Source organism: Vombatus ursinus, unplaced genomic scaffold, assembly GCF_900497805.2.
Source record: "Vombatus ursinus unplaced genomic scaffold, bare-nosed wombat genome assembly UNPS02014808.1, whole genome shotgun sequence".
Taxonomy (NCBI): Eukaryota; Metazoa; Chordata; class Mammalia; order Diprotodontia; family Vombatidae; genus Vombatus; species Vombatus ursinus.
In genome coordinates, this window is record NW_020954586.1 from 6,312,811 (window position 1) to 6,335,980 (window position 23,170).

Sequence of the window (23,170 nt, forward strand, 5' to 3'; positions counted from 1 at the left end):
TTATTAAACATATAGTGGGATGGAGCCTTGTAAATGAACAGGTGCCTCATTGTCTTGGATGGCAGAGAGTCAAGGCGAAGCACCAATTACATTTCCATGTGACGCACGTTCAGGGGTTCTCTCAGTGTCTGTATGTTCTCTTCACGTGTGAACTTTGGCTTTTCCCAGTAAATAGTGAGTTCCTTTAGGATGGGGATGGTGTCTTAGATTCAACTCAGATTGCATTTATTATCTTCTCTACAAGGCTCTCTACTAGGTGCTGGAGAGACAAAGGAAAAAAGAGAAAAGCGTTCTTGCCCTCAAGGAGCTTACAGTCTCTTGGGGATCATTTGAAGGAGGAGCAAGTGTCAACAACTGGCAGGATCAGGAAGGGCTTCCTGGAGGAGGTGGCCTTTATGTTGAGCCTTGAAGGAGGCTAAGAGTCCAAAGAGGCAGAGGTGAGAAAGGAGTGTCTTCCAGGCATGGGAGCAGTCTGTCCTAAGGCATGGGGCTAGGAAATGGGATTCCAGGATCAGGGAATGGTGAGGAGGCCTGTTCGGCTGCAGCAGAGGGTGCATGAAGGAGGAGAATGTGATATATGGAATGCAGTGTCCTTGAGAGCACAGACGCATCGTTCCAGTGCCTGACACACAGTAGGTGCCTCATAAATGCCCATTGATTGATCGATTAAAATGTAATTGGGAGCCATATTGTAAATGGCTTGCAATGTCAGGCTGAGCGGTCTGCATTTTATCCTGGATGGATAGGGAGCCCCTCGAAGGAGAGCAGAGCCTGGCTTATAGTAGGCACTTCATGAATGGCTGCTGATTCATTGATAGAGTGCAAGCTTACTGAGAGCAGGACCCTTTCACTTTTGTCTTCATATCCCTGGGACCCAGCACAGTGCAAGGCACATAGTAGGCACTTAATAAATGCTTGGGGGTTGATTGATTGAAGGGTTCGTGGTCAGACCTGTGCTTTAGGAAGATTATTTTTGTAACTTTATGAAAGATGGATTGGCAGAGGCGGACCCTAGACGCAGAGATACCAGAATGTGAAGCCCACATGTCTAGAATTCATCATTCCCCTTCATGTCCACTACAGTCTTGCCAAGTGGGACGCTGCTCCCTCCCACGACTCAACACCTTCACTGTCCCCTGCATCGGAGTGCCCTATCCCCCGTGCTGACTGTTCAGGGCCCAGTCCATGGGCCACCTCTTCCATGAAGACTCTAGACGCAGGTGGCATCTTCCTCCTGGGCATGCCCTGTCACTACTTTCCTCAGACATCTCTGATTTTATGAGCATGTGGCCTTCCTCCAGCCTTGCCTAGCACAGGAGGTGGTCTTTCTTGTTTCTCCCCTCATGGCCAACCCTGCGGTGAGGACACTTCCTGTTCTCGGGTCCTTCAGTGACAGAAACATCTCAGGGGCCAGTCCAACAACCTTTCGTCTGCCTCTGGAGATTGCACTTTGAACGTGAGGTCACCTGCATACCATAACGAGGGCTTGGAGACATGTACTCCAGTCTTTCTTCTTTTCTTTTCTTTTCTTTCCTTCCTTCCTTCCTTCCTTCCTTCCTTCCTTTCTTTCTTTCTCTCCTTTTGTCTTCCTTCCTTTCATTCATTCTTTCTTTTTCTTACTTTTATTTATTATACTCTAATTTCCTGCTCGTGTTTCTCCCTACCTAGAATGTAAACTCCTTGAGGGCAGGACCCCTTCTCTCATGCCTAGTACAGTTTCTGACACCTGGTCCACATTGGGTAAACAGGTCACCTTGTTTGGAGTAACTGACTGCAAGTGTCATGTTTGTTCTTGTTTTGACCAAAAGGCAAGAAAGTATTGAAGGGAAATTACTGACATCATACCCAGAGATTTTGTAAAAAAAAAAAAAAAAAAAGTTCCCTTAATCATTAGTAGCAATCACTCGAAGCTAGATGGCATTTTATTATAACTGAAAAATAAATAATTTTTTTCATGACAGTCCTGCCTCAGATTCCCACTGGCCACAGAACCAGAGGTGAGTCACTTCCACTCTCAGGGTCCCTGGCAGCTGAGCATCTGCATTAGTGGAGGGATTTTCCTCATCTGGGAGTCCCCCATGCCAATGAAATCGCAGGTCCTGACTCCAAATGACCCATGAGGCAGGTGGTGGAAGTGGCATTGTCTCCTTTCTGCAGAGGAGGACTGGCCTGAGGAGGGGAGAGAGCTGGGAGTGGATCCCAGTTCTTTTGAAAACAGGGCCTTGCTCCTTCCATGACAGCACTTTGCTTTTCCAAATGAGGAGTGTTGACCGAAATTGAATTGGTCTCTTTGCTGATGGGCCAGCCAGTCTGCAAACTGGGCTGGGGGACCTGCTCTAAGAGTAGAGAAGTTTGATTCGGTTCTTCTTCGAATTAACCAAACGATTGCTTTCTTTGAATTGAAACAAAACAGTTTATGACTGGGATAGTTTTTTGAAGCCTCGGATTTTTGGCTTGATCTGAGGGCTTTGGAGGTCAGCTTCCACTTTAAAGCGGTCTGGAATGGAGTTTTTCTGCACTGGCTGGCCTGTTTTTACACATGAGCCTTAAGCACACCGTACACCCCTTCATACACCCCTCCATACACCCCTCCCAGTGAACAGACTGTGGCTGTGCCATTCGGCCTTTTTCAGCTCTGCCAGTCCATGAGAGCCTTCCTCAAGCTCCGAGGTGAAGCTTTTGGAGAGGCATCGGGAAGGAGGCCAGCAGTGAGGCCTTGAGAAGAGCTGCTTCTGGGCCTCCTTTTACCAGTGAACGAGGTCCGGAGATCTGTTAACCTTCCTGTATTTCATTCTATCATCAGGCTGTTCTCATTAGATTACCCAGCTTGCAGCAGGTGGCAGCAGATGGCAATGTCTCATTTAGATCAAAACGGAACCAAACCTTTTAGGGAAACTTCCAGGTTTTCCCCCAGAAGTGCCAAGACGAATTTGGCCCGGATGGGAGGAGCTTTTTGGTGGGAAGGTCAGCGTGACTGGAACTCACCTTGAGCAATAAAAATTGGAGCAGGGAAAGAGATGAGTCAGATCGTGTAAGAATAGAGTTTGGCCTCAAAACCAGCGAGACATGGGAGGGTTCAGATCCCGCTGCTGACCCCGACTGGCCATGTGACCTACGTGAGTCAATGAGAAGGTGCTGCCCCTCACTGATTGGAGGAGAGTACTCCTCTGGGAGTTCCCTCAGCCCCATCCCCATCTCAGAAAAGACACCTCTGTCCTCGTCATACTGGAGAGAAGATGCCCAACCAGAGGAGTCTGAGGACATGTGGGGTCCAGCTTTGTGACCTTGGCCAAGTTATATCACCTCTTAGGACCTCAGTTTCCTTATCTGTAAAATGAGGGGCTAGAACAGATGGCCCCAAGGTCCCTTCTAGGCTGAGGTCTATGAGCCCATGAAAAGAAAGAAATATGATTATCTGAGCCCATAAAGTGACCCTCCAGGAGGGTGAGCTCTATTTTCAGGAGGAGAACAAATTGGAATGTGTTTGGCTGTGAAATCTAATTTTTCGCCTTACCTCTTAATGTTTGTTTACATTGCTACTTCTTCAAGAAACCACTTGCTGTTCTATCCCCAACAGGGATGCTTAGGTGGCCCCTGAATGAAGAACGTTACTAGTCTCTCAAAGTCCAGAATCCCTGCTAGGCAGAGTTCATTAGGTCACAGGATCCCAGAGGCAGAGTGGGGAGGGACCTTTCAGGTCACCTGCTTCAATCCCCTCATTTTGCAGATGAGGAAACTGAAGCCCAGAGAAGGCCAAGGCCATTTAGGTAGTAAGCCCCAGAGGTAGGATCTGAACCCAGGTCTTCTGACCAAATATCCTTCACCTTTCCCACAGTCCCCCACAAGGGCTTCCTTATCTTCATATAAAAATTAAAAGTAGATTGGTGAATATCATGTTTCCCAAGTGTTTGCTTCTTAATTTTTGGTTCCATCATGGTCCATTGTAGTAAGTGACAGTCTCTGTTCCCTTTCCTTATCTCTCCTATCTCCCTGGGAATACAGGGCACTCATTAGGACCCACGGGGAAAACAAGACCAGGGTGCTGAAATATTTTTCATTCATTTAGGACTTGCAATGAAATTAAAGTTCTCCAAAGAAGGCCTGGAACTCTACTGGCCCTCATTTAATTATGTCTTGACTCCTCTGTCAGGAAAAGATGAAGCAAGTGGAGGGGTGGGGGCCTTGTTCCTTTCTCATTGCCCTCATTCTTTTCCTTAGCCCTTAGAGAGTCAAAGAATTTTGGCTTTGGAAGGAACTTGAGATTTATGTCCCTGAAACAGGTGCCCTCTGCCATGTTTGTGTCAAGTGACTTTGGCTTAAACAGCTGAAGTTAAAGGGGACCCATTGCTTCCCGAGGGGCCCCATCTCGCTCTCTACAGCTCCAATTGTCAGGAAATATGTCTTTATATCAATCCTGTATTTGCCTCTTTTAAAACTCCCCTGTTACTCCTTGTTCTGCCTTGAGGCCAAATGGAACAAGTCTAATCTTTTTTCCATGGGACAGCCCTTCACATACTTGAGGGTAGCCATTATGTATTAAGTTGTAGATCAAGTGCTTAGCACAGTATTGGTACATAGTAGGTGCTTAAAAAATGCTTCTTTCCTTCCCTCTTGAACCTTGGCCCCAGAATTAAACATCCTACTCCAGTCAGGGGCTGACCAGGGCAGAGGATGTTTTGACTCTGACCTCCCTTGTTTCTTCATCATGAGTCTGTTCAACGTAACTATGGTGCAGCCCTAGCCTGGTTGGGAAATCACGGCCTCAGGACGCTCCCAGTCAGGAAGACTTTGAGCTTTAGCTGCCATATATGTGACTTGCCCCAGAATACAAGACCATGGACCCTCGGGTTGGAAGACACCTTTGGGGCCATCCAGTCCAAGACCATCATTTTACAGATGAAGCCACTGAGGCCTTGTAGCTCTAAGCCAGTACTTCTCCTATTTTCCTAAATGCCATAGAGAGGAGACTTTTTTTTTTTTTTGGGAGGGGAGGGTTATCAATCAACAAGCATTCATTAAGCACCTGCTATGTGTCAGGCATTGTGCTAAATTCTGGGGCTACAAAAACAAAAGGGACCTGCTCTCGAGAAGCTTCCACTCTAATGGGAGTGGCAACATATCCATAAATTGGTTATTACAAGATAAAAAAAAGAGTATAGAAGGTAACAGTTAAAAGACTCATCAAACAACAATATATATATATATGTACACACACACACACACACACACACACACACACAGAGTGATAGGAGAGAGAGTTGGCTGGGCTCCTAGGGCAGCTTCTGTCTATGAGGACAGGCAGCATGTATGACAGTTACTTTTGGAGGTAGCTCAGTAGCTGTTCCCCAAGGCAGGGACCCAAGGGGAGAGAGAAACAGGAATGGGTTGTGTGGCTCAGTGGTCTCAGCTGGATCAGACACTCGGGACAGAGAGCCAAGACCAGATACAGAGTCAGGAATGTAAGCACCAAACAAAATGTCGAAGGAAAACCAACCGAAGTGAAGAGCAAGATATGGGCAGTGACCAGCGGACATGCTCACACCCACATCTCCTCTGGTCAGCATGGTGACCAGCCAGGAGTCACAGACTCAGAGTTCTCTGACTTCAAATCTCAGTTCTGTCCCTAGTATGTGCGTGAACTTGGCCAAGGTGGCATCTCCTCTTTGACCCTCAGTGTCCTTCTCTGAGACTAGGTGGCCTAGGGGCAGCTAGGTGGCACAGTGGATAGAGCTCCGGCCCTGAAATCAGGAGGACCTGAGTTCAAATCCGGCCTCAGACCAAACACTTGACACTTACTAGCTGTGTGACCCTGGGCAAGTCACTTAACCCCAATTCACAAAAAATAAAAATTAAAAAAATTTAAAAAATAAGAGTAGGTGGCCTCATGTCCATGTGCACTTTACCATGGGATCATCCCTCTACTTCTGAAGGCCTCATGTTTCATCAGAAGATGAGATTGAGGTGTCCCCTTGGCCCTACTCAGGACTTCAGTGTCACTATCTTTAGTGACTACCTTTGGACTCCTGGTTTCTTTTGGCCATTTCATTCATTTGCACACAAATCACCTGCACTTCTGGGTGAACAGTTCTGACCATTGTTGGTGGGCTCTCACACACCTCCAAGAAAGCAGCCTGGCTACCACTAGCCATGTCAGGGCTGCCTGAAGCAAGGTCTCTCCCTGGCTTATCCTCATTACTGTTACTTCTTTAACCACATGCTGCTCTAGTAGGTAGGGATCTTTTCATGTGTGTATATCACCTGTCTAGGTCACTTGGGGCAAAGTCTGTAGATGAGACTTCTTTGTGGCCCCACAGAGAAGGGGTAAAAGAAAATGCCTCTGGATTGAAAAAAATAAAATTTAATTTAAAAAGAAAATGAGGAGCTTTGTAGATTGAGAGTCGGAAAGAATTTCAACAGTCACTCAGTCCTCTCCCCAGAAGCCCAGAGAGGTTAAATACTTGCCTAAGGCTACACAGGGGGTGACAGCGTAGATGTGAATCGGAAGGATGGGACAGATCTCCTAATCAATGATGGAAGAATGGGTCCTTGAGAAAAGAGTAGGCCTGGGAATGGGACAGACTGTTGTTTAAAAGCTAAATAAGGGGAGGGAACTTTCAGTCTGGCCTGGCCTCAGCTAAAGCCTTCCTTGGAGAGATCATAACTTACTCCTTATTTTCCCATCTTAGAATGGAAGGTCCTTGAAAGCAGATAGGGTTTATTTCTTTGGCAGGGAGGTGAGTCTTTGTATATTCAGTGTTTAAGACAGTGCCTTACACATGGTAGATGTTTAATAAATGTTGAATTGAATTGTCTGCACTAATGGAGGGGGTGTGGTTGCATGGATAATAGAGGGAGGAGTTATTGTTTCAGCTTTTGTCTTTGTCTCTTCAGCTGTTGGCATGGTACCCAGCACATGGTTGGTTGGTTGGTTGATTGTGGCCTAGGCTAAGTTCTCTGATGGCTGGAACTCTACTGGCTTTGTTTTTATGTCTCCAGCAACTGACCTCTACTAGGCACATAATAAAATAATGCCTGGGGATTGATGGTCGATGATAGGTGATACTGGAACTCAGGATATGTAGGAGAGGGGAGTCAGCAGGTGGTTGGCCACCTTTGGTTACATCTAGCTTAAGCTCCCTTCATTCATTCCTCAAGAGATGATGAAAGTAGATGCCCTGGAAGGATCCAGTTAGTGGATAAATTATCAGCACAAAGATCACCAAGAGTTGATAGGAATCATGGCATTTCACAGGTGGCAGGGAACTTGGAGATAATTTAGAGGCTGCCCCCAGGGTCCTGGACTTGGAGCTGGAAGGGGCTGCTGAGTCTAGCTCCCCAGTTGTGCCGAGAGAGAACCTGAGGCCCAGACAAGTGAATGGATTTGCCCAAGGTCTACAATGGCAGTCAAAATTAAACTCTCTCTCACCGAGCCTGGTGTCTTTCCACTGCTGAGCTTGTACATGAGAGAGCAGAAATGGCCAATCATGATTTAGAAAGTGGTCAGCAAGTGGAAGAATTTGGGTGAAAGTGTGTCAATAAGGAAGAATGGGCAGAAGCTGGAGAAAATGGGGAGCGGCTTTAGGTGTGCCACCTGACCATCTGTCAAGCTCAGCATTGAAATGGCAGATGCCGTTGGAGTTCATAGAGATGATAAAACTGGCGTCCTCAAGTGGGTGACGGGTTGGGGAATGTGCCTGTATGCTGGGACTGGGGTGCTTCAGCTCCTTGAGAGCAGGCATTGTTGCATCCTTGGAACCCTGGGGACCCAGCACTTCGAGAATGCTTGTTTGATTCCTTTGGCTGGACAGTACACAGACTTTGGAGACAATAAACTACTTTGTGTTCGTGCAAATTTGTGATGTCCTTCATGTAAAACTCCTACCAATGTCCATAAGTTCCAAGGGATTTCCCAAATGGGCTCTGGATCTGAAGGAGGGAGACCTGGGGTCTTACAGATCTAGGAATGAAAGCAGTAGTGGTGCCTCTGACAGGATTGCTGCAACCAGACTAACCCAGCTTTCAAAGAGCCATGGATATTCCACCGAGGCACTGGATTTGGAGGCCAAGGAACTGGGTTTGAATCCTGATTCTGCCTTCATCTGCTGTGTGACTTGGTCAGTCAGCAGTCAACAAGCATTCATGAAGCGATGACTTTGTGCCATTACTTTGTACGGGGCGTTGTGCAGGGAATGCAAACAAAAAGAAAAAGTTTCCCTCCCGGAGCTTACATTCTAATGAGAGAACACACAAAAGTCAAGTCTCCTACCTCACTGGTCTCAGTGTCTTCATCTGTAAAATGAAGGGGTCCATGTGAATAGCCTCTGGGCCTCCTTTTGACTCTTGACCTGTGACCTTGTCAAATGATTCAAGTGTCTACAAGAGAGGAGCAGACTTCAGGTGACCCTAGTTCTGCTTTCCTTAAGAGAAGTGGTTCTGTTCTACTTTGTTACTCGTTTGCCCACTTTCCCCTTGAGTTTGCAGGGCCAGGGACTTGTGATGGCTCCTTTGGGTTGATACCGTGAGCCACGAGGGAAACACAAGGGAACAGCAGCTGATGTCTAGTGGCAAAGGGAAATTAGGAGAAGCGAACACAGAAAATCCAAAATCAAAAAGAGTAGAAGGCAAACACTTGACACTTACTAGCTGTGTGACCCTAGGCAAGTCACTTAACCCCAATTGCCTAAAAAAAAAAAAAGTAGAAGGTACATTCCCGATGTTTTTATTACAAATACCTAATTCCCTAAAAAAAAAAAAAGAAAAAAGATCCACGTGGGAAAATAAAAGGAGGCATGAAATGTCCTTTATGTTTTTGAAGGAATAAGGGGTGTGTGTGTGTGTGTGTGTGTGTGTGTGTGTGTGTGTGTGTGTGTGTGTGTTTAAAGCAATTCTAGATAGTTTTTTCAGTACTTCAGAAATTTGGCTCCCATGGGAAAATAGGTGTTAGGGAAAGAGATATTGGGGAGAAGTCAAATATTTTATTAATTTGGAGACCCATTTGCTTTTGAATGGATTAGTGAATTAGCCATCTTCTTGAAAAGGAGGACCAGCCCTAAGTGCTTAAGGATTTATTTTCAACAGCTTGTAACTAAGCACTCCTGTTCCCTAGCTGACAAGACAGCTCATTCTCTTTAATAAAAATATTGGCTTAAGTCAGCTCTGTTAACAACTGAGAGTTTTTTTTCAAAATCTTTGAGAAGTGTTCAGTGAGGGGTTTGGGGGATTTTTTTTTAATCACAAAGATAATTTTAAAATTCTAAGAATCAATCCATCAACAAACATTTGTTGAGTGCTTGCTATATGCCAAGGCCTGTGTTAGACTCCAGAGAACCACTAAGACAGTGCCTGCCCTCAAAGAGCTTACCTTCCATTTGCTGGGTGAGACATGTAAATGTAGAGCTATATGCAAAATTAATGGAAGGCAAGACACAGCTAGGGAGGGGGATAAGTCAGGGGAACAGGGTAGAGATGAGGAAGGAGGGCATTCTGGGCTTGGCATAAAAGTACAGAGATGAGAGACTGCAAGCATTTATTAAGCACTTACTGTGTGCTGAGAATACAAATACAAACCAAAAGGCAGTCCCTGTCCTCAAGAAGCATACATTCTAATGGGGAAGGTGACACATAAAAAAGGATAGGTGGGTGTGGGCAGGTGAGGGACAGGCTGGGAGACAGGAATGTGCTCAGAACTGGCTTGGGGTGGCGGTGGGGGGTCTGAGAGGAGCCATCCAATCCTAGAGAAGAGGCCGAGAGAAAAAGGATCCTTCTCCTGTGTGAACTCCAGGACTGGAGAGGAGGTCTGTGGGGTCTGGGAGACAAAAGTCTGGGAAAGTCAGGAATGCAGGTTGGAGAGGAATGAATGAGAGATGGAGTGTCGTATGTGAAGAACAGTTAGAAGGCCAGTTTGGATGGACAGTGATGGGTGAGTGAATGAATGAATGAAAAAACAATTTGTTCAATGCTCACTATTAAAAGCGGAGGGTATAAATAGAAAAGCTAGACAGTTTTTGTTTTCAAGAAGCTCTCTTTCTAATTAAGGGAAACAACACCTGTACTATAGGCTAATTCCAAACAGGGCAGATGAAAATGCCCAGAGGAAATGCCCTGAGAGTTCAGTGATGGGCTGAGAGCAAGGCTCAGGGCTCCTTAGGGTGCTTCTGACTTGCAGAGCAAGACCTCACCATCATTAGGGAAAGGGGAGAGGGCCTAAGGGTCTGAGTGGAGTCTGAGGGCCCTGCTTGGCAGCCAGGACTGGCCTGGGACCCTGCCTATGGGCATGGAAGGGAGTGATGTGAAATGAGTCTGTCCGAGCCGGGTTGTCCAGGGATTTGGTTAATCCTCGAGGTGATAGGTGTGAGAAATATTTCAAGAATGCTAGTTGCTAATATTTGTTTTTCATTCTTGGTCCTAAGCGCTTCCTTAATCTATGGAGTTTCTAACTCTGGATTTTTTGCCTTTCAGTGAAGTGGGTCTTGCCTCCCCAGCTCAGCTGGCTGCTTTCATTTTTCCCTTAAAGGCAAAGGGAATCTTTTCATTCCCTGGAAGACATTTTTGGTTTCCTTGAAAATAATGATCACTGTTCCTGGGAATGGAGCCTGGCGTCTCCTTGATGTAGCTTTTCTCTCCACGCTGCAGATTGCAGCCCACAAGTGCTTGCTTCTTATCCTATGTGACTTGTCCCACTTGTCCATAGCCTCCCATGAGGTCACCCCCCGGAGTCCAGCAGGGACCCTGCTTTGCTTTCGGGTGACATCCCAGGGAAACATTGTGGCTGTCCACTCTGTCATCCCTCAGCCTGGCTCAACCCATAAAACAGAGAATCCTTTTCTTAAAGATCCAGTTCATGTAGAGGCAATCAAAGTCTGGAGTCCTTCTGGACTGTTTCTTTGGGGGGGGCTCCAGGCCTCATTCTGGAGGCTCTGCATTTCACAGGCTCACTAATCTAGAGGTGGAGGAGGCCACTGGCACCATCTCATGCAATACCTCCTTTGACATTTAGCACCCGCTATGGCATCACTTGCTACCTCTGACCTTGGTAGAACAAGGCCACAGAGGGTGGCTGACCACTTCTGCCCTTAGGGTTTCTGGTCGGTCACTTAAAAGCCTCACAAGTATTCTCCTCATTGCTAACTAGCCAATCAGCCTTAGTTAGCTTTTGTGAAACATATTTTATACACTCTATAAGGTGTAGGAACAACTGTAGTTACCTCCCCAAAAAAGCCTAGGGTACACTCTTTTCCACACGCACATGTAGAGAACGCAGGTGGCCCAAAGGTAAGTCACCGCTCTTGGCTCCTAGAACTCTTTGTCCCTGTGAGTGGCCCTCGGGGAGTGCCCTTTATGGGTGCACAGCTCTCTCCAGGAGGTCTGAGGGTTTATGCCTGTGTCAAGTCCCTGGCTGGCACTTCCCTCCACCACACGGCGGGGGGGGGGACCCCTGAAGTTGCCTTCCACTTCAGGGGGCCGTCTGTTGTTGGATCCATTGTCTCTTCCTCATCCAACTTCTCCAATAAGTTGGTCAATGGAGGAGTAGCCCCCCCCCCCCCCCAAAAAACTCTTCATCTTCCCCCTAGCCCAGAGATTCCTTCCCAAGGGCTTGTCTTGAATTTGAATCCTCCAAACCGGACATTTTCCACAGGGTGATTGGACTACTGCTTGGCTATCAGTTTGCCAAATGCAATTCTTGACCCAATTGAATAAGATAAAGGGGTTCACAAGGTGTAGAAGGTATTGTTTACAAGTTTAAAACCTAATCTGCCAGTTGATTGTTTGTGGTAGGGGCCGGGGGTGGGGGGGGAAGGGGGAAGGGAACCCCTCCCTTCCATACAAATTAAGGAACTGAGGCCCAGGGAGATGAAGGGATTTGCCCAGGGTTGCAAAGGAAACAATAACAAAGGTAAGGTTCAAACCCAGGTTGGGGGCCAGGGCCAGCGGCTCTCTCAGGATGACCCTTGGCTGGAAGCAGCAGCTCCCAATAAAGGATTTCTATCTGGAAAGGCCAGGTCCTGGCTCACAGAGGTCATGCTCTTCTCCTTTGTCCTGATGCGGATGGAAGCCCGGGAGGTGGGGCAGGGCCCTGGTGGAGGCAGGACTGGCCCCTGTGGCAGCGGGCAAGGAAGTTAGCGCGAGATTGCCTGTTGGTCAGCCATGACCGGCTGCTCTTCCTCTGCTTGGGTGGACCCTCCCTCCTCCTCCTGCGCCGCCTCTCTTCAAGGATCTTCCTAGCAGGCCTGTCTCTCCAGCACAGGAAATCCCGAAAGTCTCTGGGAACGAGGTCAAACCCATCCTGTGACTTTCTTGGGCCTGTGTAGAAACTCTTGAATGGGAGGTCAACAATGCACATGCGAAGCTGCTGAACACACACTGGGCTGACAAAATCCTCCTCATCCTCACCCCAGCTGGTGCTTCTGTGATGTTTGCCTTACATCCATCTCGTCTGGGCCTCGTGCACCCCCCGCGTCACAACAACCCCTTCCGCCTGTCGTTGTCCTCTGAGACGCGCTCGGGTATGAGCCAGGATATGTCTGTCAGAGGCTGGATTTGCACCCAGCCCTTCCTGACTTCGAGGCCAACCCTTTGGCCATGCCAGCTGCCTTCCTAATCCCCATTTCTTGTGATCATAATGGGACAGGCTTGACTTCTCTAGATGACAGATTCCTCCCATGGTGACTTTTACAGCTTTCATAATCTTGGTAGAAATGTCTCTCTCTTCCTACCAAATGGAATGGGAACAGCTATCCAGCCCCACCATTGAGTGATAGGATAGAAAGGGTTAGTGGGCAGCTGCAGCCTCTGGAGCCCTGCAGTGGGACAGTTCCTGTGGTACACTGTGTCCATTGTGGGGTGAGCCACAGGGAATTGGACGGAGTCCTAAGTGGATGTCCAGGAACGCCCGAGCTGGACAAGGATGACGCAGCCCCAGGGGGCATGTCAAGGCCGTGGTGCTGCTGAGACAAGGCCGAGAGCCGGCGTGAACTAAGAGCAGGGCTGGGGGAAAGCAGGTGGGGTCTCCTAAAAGTGTCCACTTCTAGCTGGCCTTTACCAGGCCTGCTGGGTGGAATTCAGAAACCAGCATTTACACAAAGCTAAAGGACAGCTCCCACCCCACCCCCCAGCACAGGGAGGACTCCGGAGCACAAGGATAATGGGGTGCAGCCTCTTCACCAATCAGCAGTGGCCAGAGACTCCTCTTGCCACCACTGAAAAGCCCTTAGGCAGGAAGATTCCCAGCCTAGGGCACAGCTGGCCCAAAGTGTTTCTTAATGACCACGCCCACCCGGAAGTGGGTTGTGCCCAAGTCAACCCTCCACCCTCCAGGTTGGGTCTGACCCTGGTAATCTGATCATTCCTTCAGATCCTCCCCCCTCCTGCCCTTAGCATGCTGGGAAGTCTTGGCCTAGGGAAGACTTCAGGCACTTATCAAATGAACAGTATACTCCTGAGGGCTTTCAGGCCTGTCTGGCCAGTGTGCCCTTCAGCCTGGCCTCTGCAGGAGTCCCCACATGGATCTGTACCCCTGGCAGGGCTCCGGGGAAGACTGATCTGATCCTTTCTATTTATTTCTTCTGTGACCCGGAGCAAGTAAACAGGGCCTCAGTTTCCTCATCTGTTAAATGAGAGGATTGGACTGAGCTGCTGAGATTCCTTCCAACTCCTGAGCTGTGATCTTTGTGTTCCCTGGAGTGTAAGAATCTCCAGTGGGAGCTTGCTGACCAGTACCTGTCTGCGAGCGGCAGGAGGGAGGGAGCTAGGAAGAGCTTGCTTGAGGTAACATTCACTAATGAAAAGGGACAGCTAGGTGGTTCAGTGGATACAACACCAGCCCTGGAGTCAGGAGGACCTGAGTTCAAATCCTGCCTCAGACATGTAACACTCACTAGCTGAGTGACTCTGGGCAAGTCACTTAACCCCACCCCCACTCCACCCCCCTTGCCTCACCAAAAAAAACAAACAAAAAATGCATAGAATAAAGTACATAGAATTACAAAGGAAACCAATTGGGGCAGCTAGGTGGTACAGATAGAGCTCTGGCCTTGGAGTCAGAAGGACCTGAGTTCAAATACCACCTCAGACACTTGACTCATACTAACTGTGTGACCCTGGGCAAGTCACTTAACCCTGATTGCCTCATCAAAAATAAAAATAAAAAAAAAAAAGACCCCAGACTCAACTTGTGTCTGAGAATGTGGCTATGCTCTGCACCCCTTCTCTGGGTCTGAGGAAGGGGCTCATTGGAGGTGAGGCCTTGGGGGGGGGGGGTCCCTACTTGCCCCGGGGCCCTTTTTGCACAATGGAGGTGGGGAACGGTGTTTAATTAGCCCAGCCACTCACTCCCCTCTTTTTGTCCAGAACAAATGAAAAGAAATTTTCTGAGGAAGCTACCCTGCCTATGAGACAGTCCATGGCAGATGCAACAGTCTCCAGGGCTGACTTGTCATGAGACATTTTAGCAGAGATGATGGGACAGGCAATGTCACCCAGCGGCTCACACACAGCCTTCCATCTCCCATCTCTGTACCAGCTGTCCCCCATCCCTACCCTCGTTCTCTTACAATTCCAAGTTTCCTTCCAGATTTGGCTCAGACACCACTTTCTACCAGAGGTCTTTTTCTGGTCTCTCGCCTGCCCCACAGCTATGTGTAGTTTTAGTTATTAGTTATACAGCTGTTCTGTAGTTATCTTTTTTTGTTTGCTTATTTTTGTTGGGTTTTGTTTTGTTTTGTTGTTGTGGTTTTTGGGTTTTTTTGGGGTTTTTTTTGGTGAGGCAGTTGGGGTTAAGTGACTTGCCCAGGGTCACACAGCTAGTAAATATCAAGTGCCTGAGGTCAGATTTGAACTCAGGTCCTCCTGACTCCAGGGCCGGTGCTCTCTTCACTGCACCACCTCACTACCCCTTGTAGTTATCTTTTATAAGCATCTAGGTGATAAATGGATAGAGACCTTGTCTTGAATATTTACCAGATTTATGACCCTGGGCAAGTCACTTAACCTTTATCTGCCTCCCTTTCCTCTTCTACAAAATAGGAATAAAATTATTCCTGCCTCCCTGGGTTATTTGGGGAGCTAATGAAATGGTATTTGTAAAGCACTTTACAAACCCTAAAGCCCTATGTAAATGCTCACTGTTATCATTCTGGATATTCATTTATGTACATGTTGCCTACCCCTTTAGAATATAAGCTTCTTGAGGGCAGGGACTGTTTTTTGCTTTTTCTTCTGTATTCCCCAGGGCTTGGTGATTGAGGCCTTTTACCTATGGAAGAAAAAGGCTTCGAAACAGGCTTGGCTTTTCCAGTGTCTGTTTGATCTAAATTCACCTGTGACTGAGGTCCTTTCCATCCCCAGTTCTGGGATCTTATACTCTCTGAATCTATGAGCCCAGCCCCTCAGCATCCCTTTGTTGAACAGAGAAGACTACTATTCTCAAGAAGTGTCTTCACAGGGTGGAGGTTGGCTTGACCATGTCTCCTGAGCCAAGCTACACCCTTTTGGGCTCATTGAACTCAGGAGTGGGTGACCAGCAATCACGTGTGTGTGACTCACCAACTCTGTCTCTCTCTCTCTATCTCTCTGTCTCTCTCTCTCTTCTTCCCTTGCTCCTTCTCTCCCTTTCTTCCTCTCCATTTCTCTCTCTCTCTTTCTGGTGTGCGAACATGTATGTGTCTCTGTGTGTGCGTGTGTGTGTGTGTGTGTGTGTGTGTGTGTGTGTGTGTGTGTGTACATAAAATAATGCAGTTGACTAAGAGAGGAAGGAGGAAGTCTGTCCCAGTCAGTCCTGAGCAGTCCTTAACTCGCCCATTGTCCTTTCCTTCTCTCAGATGTGCCAGGCTTGCCAGGCCAGGTCCAAAGTGCAGGACAGTTTTTTGTAGGGTCTATAAATCTCAATCTTCCCTGAGTGAAACCTGCTTCAGATGTTTGTATGTCTGTCACCAACAAGGCTTCTGACCAAGCCCCAGACTTGCTTCAGGCTTTCTTAGCAGCACTTTTGGAGAGGGGTCCTTAAACAGCCAGAAGTCACACAAGTCAAACAAAAGGGCCCCCTCCATGGGAAGAATGTCTAGGGCTGTGCCCACTTTGGATGACACTTCCCATACAGCAAAAGGGCTGCTCACTGCGGTACCTTTGAAATGACTGCTCCCTGCATTTATATTTTTCCTATCACCAGACCATCATCTCCCCTCCACCTTTTTTCCCACTGTTGGATTTGTGGGCTCATTAAGGATGCCCCCTAGCCGCTGACTTTGGGTGGTACTTGCTAAACCGTGATGTCCAGTTAAAAGAGCAGTGAATTTGGAACCACACAATGTGAATGTGAATTCTGGCTCTCCAGATTGTGACTTAAGGATATCATCTTCATTGAAGCTTGAATTTATGTAGTGCTTTAAGGTTTGCAAAATAATTCACTGGATCTTTACAACAACCCTGGGAAGTAGGTGCCATTATTATGCTCGTTCTACAGATGGGGACGGCCACTGCCTACCCAGATTACTGTGACCAGCACAGGGTCACACAGCTGGGAAGTTGTCCTGGGCGGGATTTGTTTTCATTTTCAGTTCCAAATTCTCTCCCTCCCTCCACCTCCTCCCCCACCCTTTGAGAAGCCAAGAAATAGGATACCCAGGGCAGGATTTAAACTTCAATCCCACACAGGCTCCACTGCACTACCTAGCTGCCTCCAGTGATTTAACTTCCCTGAGCCTCAGTTTCCTCCTCTGGTGAAATGAAGGGAAATCATCTAGATGATCCCTAGGGCCTTTTTGAGCTCTAAATCTAGGATACTCCTCCTACCTTGGATCTGCTGTGTCACATGAGGGCAGCTAGAAACTGACAGAAGTCATCCTAATGAGGGATAAAATGGCTTTGGGGGGGGAGGTGGTTACTGCAAAGGGAAGAACTCTGGATTTGGAAGCAAAGTATTAGAATGTTGTCTTTATCATCTATGTGACTGGACAAGTCCCAACTTCCCTGGGTCTCAGTTTCCTCATTTGTAAGATGAGGGGATTGCACTACATGACTTCTAAAGGTTCCTTCCAGCTCTGGATCTAGGATTCTGTTATTTCTCTGTGCCTCAGTTTCCCCATCCGTAAAACCAGGGGATCGTCCTGGTACAATGGAAAATACCCTGACTCAGATCAAAGGATCTGAGTTCAAAGCTCCGCTTGGGGGCTGCCTGCCTGTGGGGACCTCCTTGGGGCTCAGTGTCACCTGTAAAAGAGGGAGATCGGACTGGATGGCTTCGGACGTCCCTTCAGGCGCTGAATCTAGGAGGCTAGCTGGAGAGACAGATGTAGATGCGTTCACAGAGATGATGGGTATCATTGATTTTTTTTTTCTCCAGCCAAGTTACATTTTTTGCTGCCTGATTCAGCAATGGTAATGTGTCTGCATGATCATCCTGGTTTTTCCTTCCCCCCCCAACCCCCTACACAAACACACACACACACACACAGAGGCGCACGCAGGCGCGCGCGCACACGCACACACACACTTCTCTGCGAGCTGCCAGATTCTGTCATCGCCCTGTGTCAGAAGCCCTGTGGCACAAGCCTGATTGGCGGGCTTTGTTTATTCTGTACCCAGATTCCTTGTCCCAGCAGGCAGGCCACAGCAGAGGGCCGCTGATTGGCCGGTCCTCCTCGCGGACCCTCCCCCCCTCTTTCTTTCTCGCATGGCACACACCACAGCCAGGGCTGCACGGAATCCTAAACCAGCCCGATTTACATCCATTCATGAATCCGTGACGTCAGCCCCGGCTGGGGCTCCTTTGCAGTGGGCTGGCTATAGGATCGTGGGGGTGGAGGTCCCCGTTTTTGGCCTTCCACCACGCTCTCCCAATGGCCTTCCATCTTCTCTCCAACCTGAAAATGGAGCAGTGTGTGTAGGAATCCTTCCTTGCCGTGAGTATTTCGTTGGGTTTATTTGTTCCGTTTGCATCTGCCTTTCTTTCATGGGGCCAGATGGATGGATGGATGGTGTATGTGCGACCTGCCAGGCTCGGGAGGCTGAGCGCAGGGAGAGGGGTTGGGGGAGAGAAGCCACGCTCTCGGAGGCGGCTGACAGCTGGTTTTCCTTTGCTCGTCTGCATACTCGGTGTGGACATGTTTCATTTACGATCCTGCACGTTATTCCCTGATGCTGCCCCTGCTGTCCTGAAACGGGGATGAACTTTTCGAGCCGGTTGGGATCTGTGGAGGGCATCGGGGGCAAAGCCCCGAGCGCCGCCAGTAGGGCCGGCTGCAGGGAGACGCCAGCCTTGAACCTGCGAGCCAATTGTCTCCCTTTCTTTCTCTTTCTCATTCTTCCGCAAGCCTTCCTTTCGTGATCCCCTTGCGTTTTGGAAAGCATAAGGTGCTGCTGTTTCAATGAGATCGGCTTTCTTTCTCGGCAGCTAGAGAGGAATTCACTGTGATTTCTTTGCCTTGTTCTGGCTGTAGATTTTACTTAAATCTTTATGGAAAAAACGGGAAAGCTTAAAGTTCAATCAGAAAACGTAGGCAGGGGGGGGGGGGGGGGGAGGTAACCCTCTGAGTCATAATCAGTGGCCACTGTCCCCGAGGAAAGCTAGCAAGCAAAGTGTGGATTCCAGTCCTGAATTGTTGCAAGTGGAAACACTCCCGAAGGTATGTTTATCTTTCTGATTGGGAGCAGCGAGCCCAAAGCAGTTGGGGCAATATGGATGTTCTCTGGTTTGGTCATTTATTGGCGGCTCTCTGTGTGTTTCAGTTCCGACGCTTTTCTCAGAGGATCTCAGGTGCCCGGAGCTCTTTAGCACTCAGGATGATCCAGGATGAAAACTGGGGTGGTAGAAGAAAGGGAAGTGGGGGCACGATCGGTGCTGGAGGCTATTATTTAAAGCACAGGCATCGGATATGGCAGCATACTTAACGCATGTGCCGGGCTCTCTCCCAAGAGTCTTCCTTATTTTCCAGATCGATGGTGTTTACAAAGGAGAGCGGGGGAAACGATGTTCTCAAAAAAAAAAAGATGGACTGGTCACATGGTGGGAATGAGGGATAACTGATGGACAGCCCGTGGGCTCCATTGAGAGCCTCACAATGGTAAGAGAAGAGAAAGAAAGACTGCAGCACTTAGGGTGGCCCTCCCCGGTGGCAGACCCATTGGAGGGCATTGGTTTGAGTCACCCCGGATAGTCAGGTATGGATGGGCTGCGATCTGTGCTGTTGAAAGGACGAGATCACACCCTCCGCTGAAGTAATGAGAGTCAACCTTTACCTTAGATAATCAATTATTTAGTTTTAGAATGACCTCAGTCGGATGTTTCCGACTTTCTAATATGTTTCCATGATTTGGAGCTCATGTTGAAAGTTTTCGATTATGGCTGCAAAGCTAGCCTTTCAGATATTTGCCAGCATCTTCCAGATGCACATCCAGGGGCAGTTTCAGTCAGCATCTCTGGGTATTTGAAATCGATTAGCAAGGCTTTTAAAAAAAGGCACCTACTATGTGCCAGGTACTGTGCTAAATGCCAGGCATACAAAAATAAAAACCAAAGCTGGCTCCCACAGGCAAACTTACATTCTAATGAAAATGGGAGAACTCACCACACACACCAATAAGTAAACCGAAAGCCTGTTCAAATAATACCAAGTGATTTCAAGAAGTTGACAGCATTAACTACTAGAGGGAGGGGGGGGGGGGAGACAGAGACAGAAACAGAGAGAGACAGAAGTCAGGGACAGGGGACTGGGAGAGGACAGACAGAGACAGAGAGGTGAGACAGAGAGAGGAGAAAAAGACAAAGGAGAGGAGGGGAGAGAGACTGAGGACTGAAAGACAGAAACAGGGACAGAGAGTATACACTATGTGCTTCTTATGTGCCAGGCACTGTGCTAAGTGGCAGGAAAACAACTAGAAGAAAACATATATCTCCTCAACATCATAGCTGCCAATAGATGGTCATTCCTCTTCTTTAATGCTGTGTCCACTGATAAAACCATCCCTGTTTCTAAGGTGGGAAAGTATTAAGAACTTTGCTGGCAAGATCTTTTGATTCTGGATCTTCAGTAGCTGCAGCTTCTGAGAAAGAAGGGGCTAGAGCCCTCCCAAGGTGTCAGATTGGGGGCATCCCTCCCAGGGTTCTGGGGACATTGGCTGTGGGGGCTGCGCTGAACACAAGACTAGTGTTGGGGGGGATACCGCCACACCTAGGGCTTCCTTGGGCTCACCTCTCCATTGGTGGCTGTTGGTCATTAGTTGATATTTGGTAGCAATGAGGAACGTGAGTCCTTCTTCCACCATGATTGCTCCCTTCTGTTATAGATGTTAGGGCCATTGGTCTCAGGAACACTGATGTCCCAACACTCGTGGTTCAGGGTCCTGGCTATCTCCATCAGCGTCTGTGGGGAGGTGGTGGTCAAGTTGTTGTGGGTGATTTGACTCACCTGGCACCCGCTACCTTCTATCTCTCCCTCAGGGTATCTGAATGAAGACCTGCATTCTGGATCCCCATCCTTAATCCAGAAGCCTCTCAGGCTCTTTCAGCATTTACTCTTTCACATATTTTTTCAGGCTTTTATCACCATGTAGCTAGTCTTAGTTATTTCTTTGGTATTTAGAATCCTTTTAAGCCTCAGGAAATGTTCTCAGTCACCTCCTAGGTGCTGAGTGTAGTTCGAGGGGCTGGGGGAGGTATGGACACTTAATAAGACACAGCTCTCCCCCGACAGAACTTAGTCTGGCAGGGAGGCAATATACATATACAAACAGCATCAATTATCCTTTGCATTGACTGGACCTAAAGACGAAAGAGATAAAGGACTTCTTAAAATACATACCTTTGGTAGCATCAGCGAGGCAGAGTCAATGGAGCACCAGACCTGGAGTCATGATTCCTGAGTTCAGATCTTGCCTCAGGCATTTTCTGTGATCCCAGAAAAGTCATGTAACTTCTCAGTCTGTTTGCTGACCTGAAACATGGGATAAAAGCACCTGCCCTTTGTCCTTTTAAGGCAGGGCAGTACTTTGGGAGCCGAAAGGCCGGGTGGAAATGGGAGTTGGCGTTAAGGCTACATATATTCTTTTTTTAAAAATTAATTTATTTTGAATTATCAACAATCACTTCCATAAACTTTTGAGTATTAAATTTTTCTCCCCTTCCCTTCCCACCTCCCTCCCCAAGACGGTGAGTAATCTGATATAGGCTATACATTTACATTCCTATTAAACACATTTTCACATTAGTGATGTTGTAAGTAAAAATTAGAGCCAATAGGGGGAACAAAGAGGAAACAGAAAGAGGAAACAAAACTCAACAGGAGAAAAAAAATAGCAAATAGTATGCTTCGATCTGCATTCAAACCCCATAGTTCTTTCTTTGGATGTGGATAGCATTTTCCATCACAAGGCCTTTGGAGATGTCTTAGATCCTTGTATTGCTGAGAAGGGCTAAGTCTATCAATATTAGTCATTGCACAGCGTGGCTGCTGCTGTAAGGCTACATATATTCCTGACAGTGAGCATAGTGGTACCATAGGCAGCATGCTGGATTTTTAGTTAGAGGCCCCAGCTTCCAAATCCTGTCTTCACTTAGTCCCTGTGTGATTGTGGGCAAGTCACTTAATTGCTCTGGGCCTCAGGTTCCTGATCTTTAAAGTGAAGGGCTACCTATAGGACTCTGGCTAAGTAATGCCTTCTCTCTGGGCCTCAGTTTCCTCACTTGTCAAATGAGGAGCTTATATTTGATGGCTTCTAATTTCCCTTCCAACTGTAAATCTATGATCATAATATTTTTTAAAAAAACTATCAAGGTCTGTACATTCTCCCAGGAGACAGCTTTTTTTCTCATGGAAATACATCACAGTGCGTAGAGTGCTGGGCCTGGAGTCAGGAAGACTCATCTTCCTGAGTTCAAGTCTGGCCTCAGCCACTCACTAGCTGTGTGACCCTGGGCAAGTCACTTAACCTTGGTTGCCTCAGTTTCCTCATCTGTATAATGAGCTGGAGAAGGAAATGGCAAACCACTTCAGCATCTTTTGCCAAGAAAAACCCAAATGGGGTCACAAAGAGTAGGCACAAAAACCATCCCTTGAAGACACAGCTTCTCCTTACTGTCCCCACCTCAGTGTTTCTATTTCGGGGACTTGTTTTGTTTTTGTAGAATGTAATCTTGAGGGCAAGCATCTTTCATATCCCCAATGTCAGAACTATAGATTCTTAATAATCTTTAAAATTGAATTGAATTCAAGATATATTTATTTCCACGTCTGTAGTGCCTGTGGAAAAGCAAAGCAGCAGATAGTAACTCTCAGCTGTTTAATATCAAACAATAAAATCCAGTGTAGCAGCAGCTCTCAATGGATGGCATTCTGTTTCAAAACAAAACAAAACAAAACAAAGCAAAACTGAAGCTATTTCAGAAATTGGAATTAATTGATTTTGTAAACAAACACAGTCAAGCCAAAGATGAATCCTAGAGAACCGTCATGAGTCCCTAAAGCCAGAAGTCAGTCAGTAAACATTAAGTACCTACTATGTATGAGGCTTTCTGCTACTTGCTGGGAATACAAAAAAGAGGCAAAAGACAGGTCCTGCCCTTGGGGAGCTTCTAATCTACCACTCTGGCTAAAACCACCCTGACAAGTCAGCCTAGCCAAGGGGATAGACTGCTGGACAGACTTAGAATGAGAGAAAACTGAGTTCCAAGTCTACCTCAGATACCTGCAACCCTGGGCAAGGATCACCCTGGGCAAGTCAGTTAATCCTCAGTTTCTTTATCTGTAAAATGGGCATAATGATGCCTGCAGTACTTATCTCTCATGGTTTCTGTGAGGCTTCAGTGATGTGGAGCTCTTTGAAACCATCAAGTGCCTCGTAAAGACATCAGACTACACTAGTCAGTGTAGCCCGGCCCTATGTCCTTGAGCAGAATTACATCCATGGCACCAGTAGGACAGTCACATGTCTGAGACTGCATTTCTAAGGTACTTAAAGGTGAACAAAATGCTTTCTCACAACAACCCTTTGAGTTTGGTGGTGCCAGGATTATCAGCCCTATTATGTGCAGATGAGAAAGGTGAGGGAGGGTCAGAGAGGTTAAGTGAGATTTTCCTAAGATCACGCAGCTAGTACATGTCATGAGCCACAGTTCAAAACCAGGCTTCCTGTTCCCAAGTCCAAGACGCTTTCTGAGAGAGAGAGACCATGCTGCCTTTCA

At 47.5% G+C, this 23,170-nt stretch overlaps 1 protein-coding gene across 4 annotated transcripts in view; it reads left to right on the forward strand.

Annotated features, from left to right (window-relative positions):
* The window catches only part of MAP3K13 (mitogen-activated protein kinase kinase kinase 13), a 191,839-nt gene that overhangs the window by 83,536 nt on the left and 85,133 nt on the right, over positions 1–23,170 (forward strand). The window contains exon 1 of one of the 4 annotated variants that reach the window (XM_027875297.1): positions 17,669–17,894. The exons of the other annotated variants lie outside the window; for them this stretch is intronic. The gene's annotated coding sequence lies outside the window, so the exon portion shown is untranslated. Of the gene's footprint in view, positions 1–17,668; positions 17,895–23,170 lie in introns of those variants that run through there. 4 annotated transcript variants of the gene reach the window in all.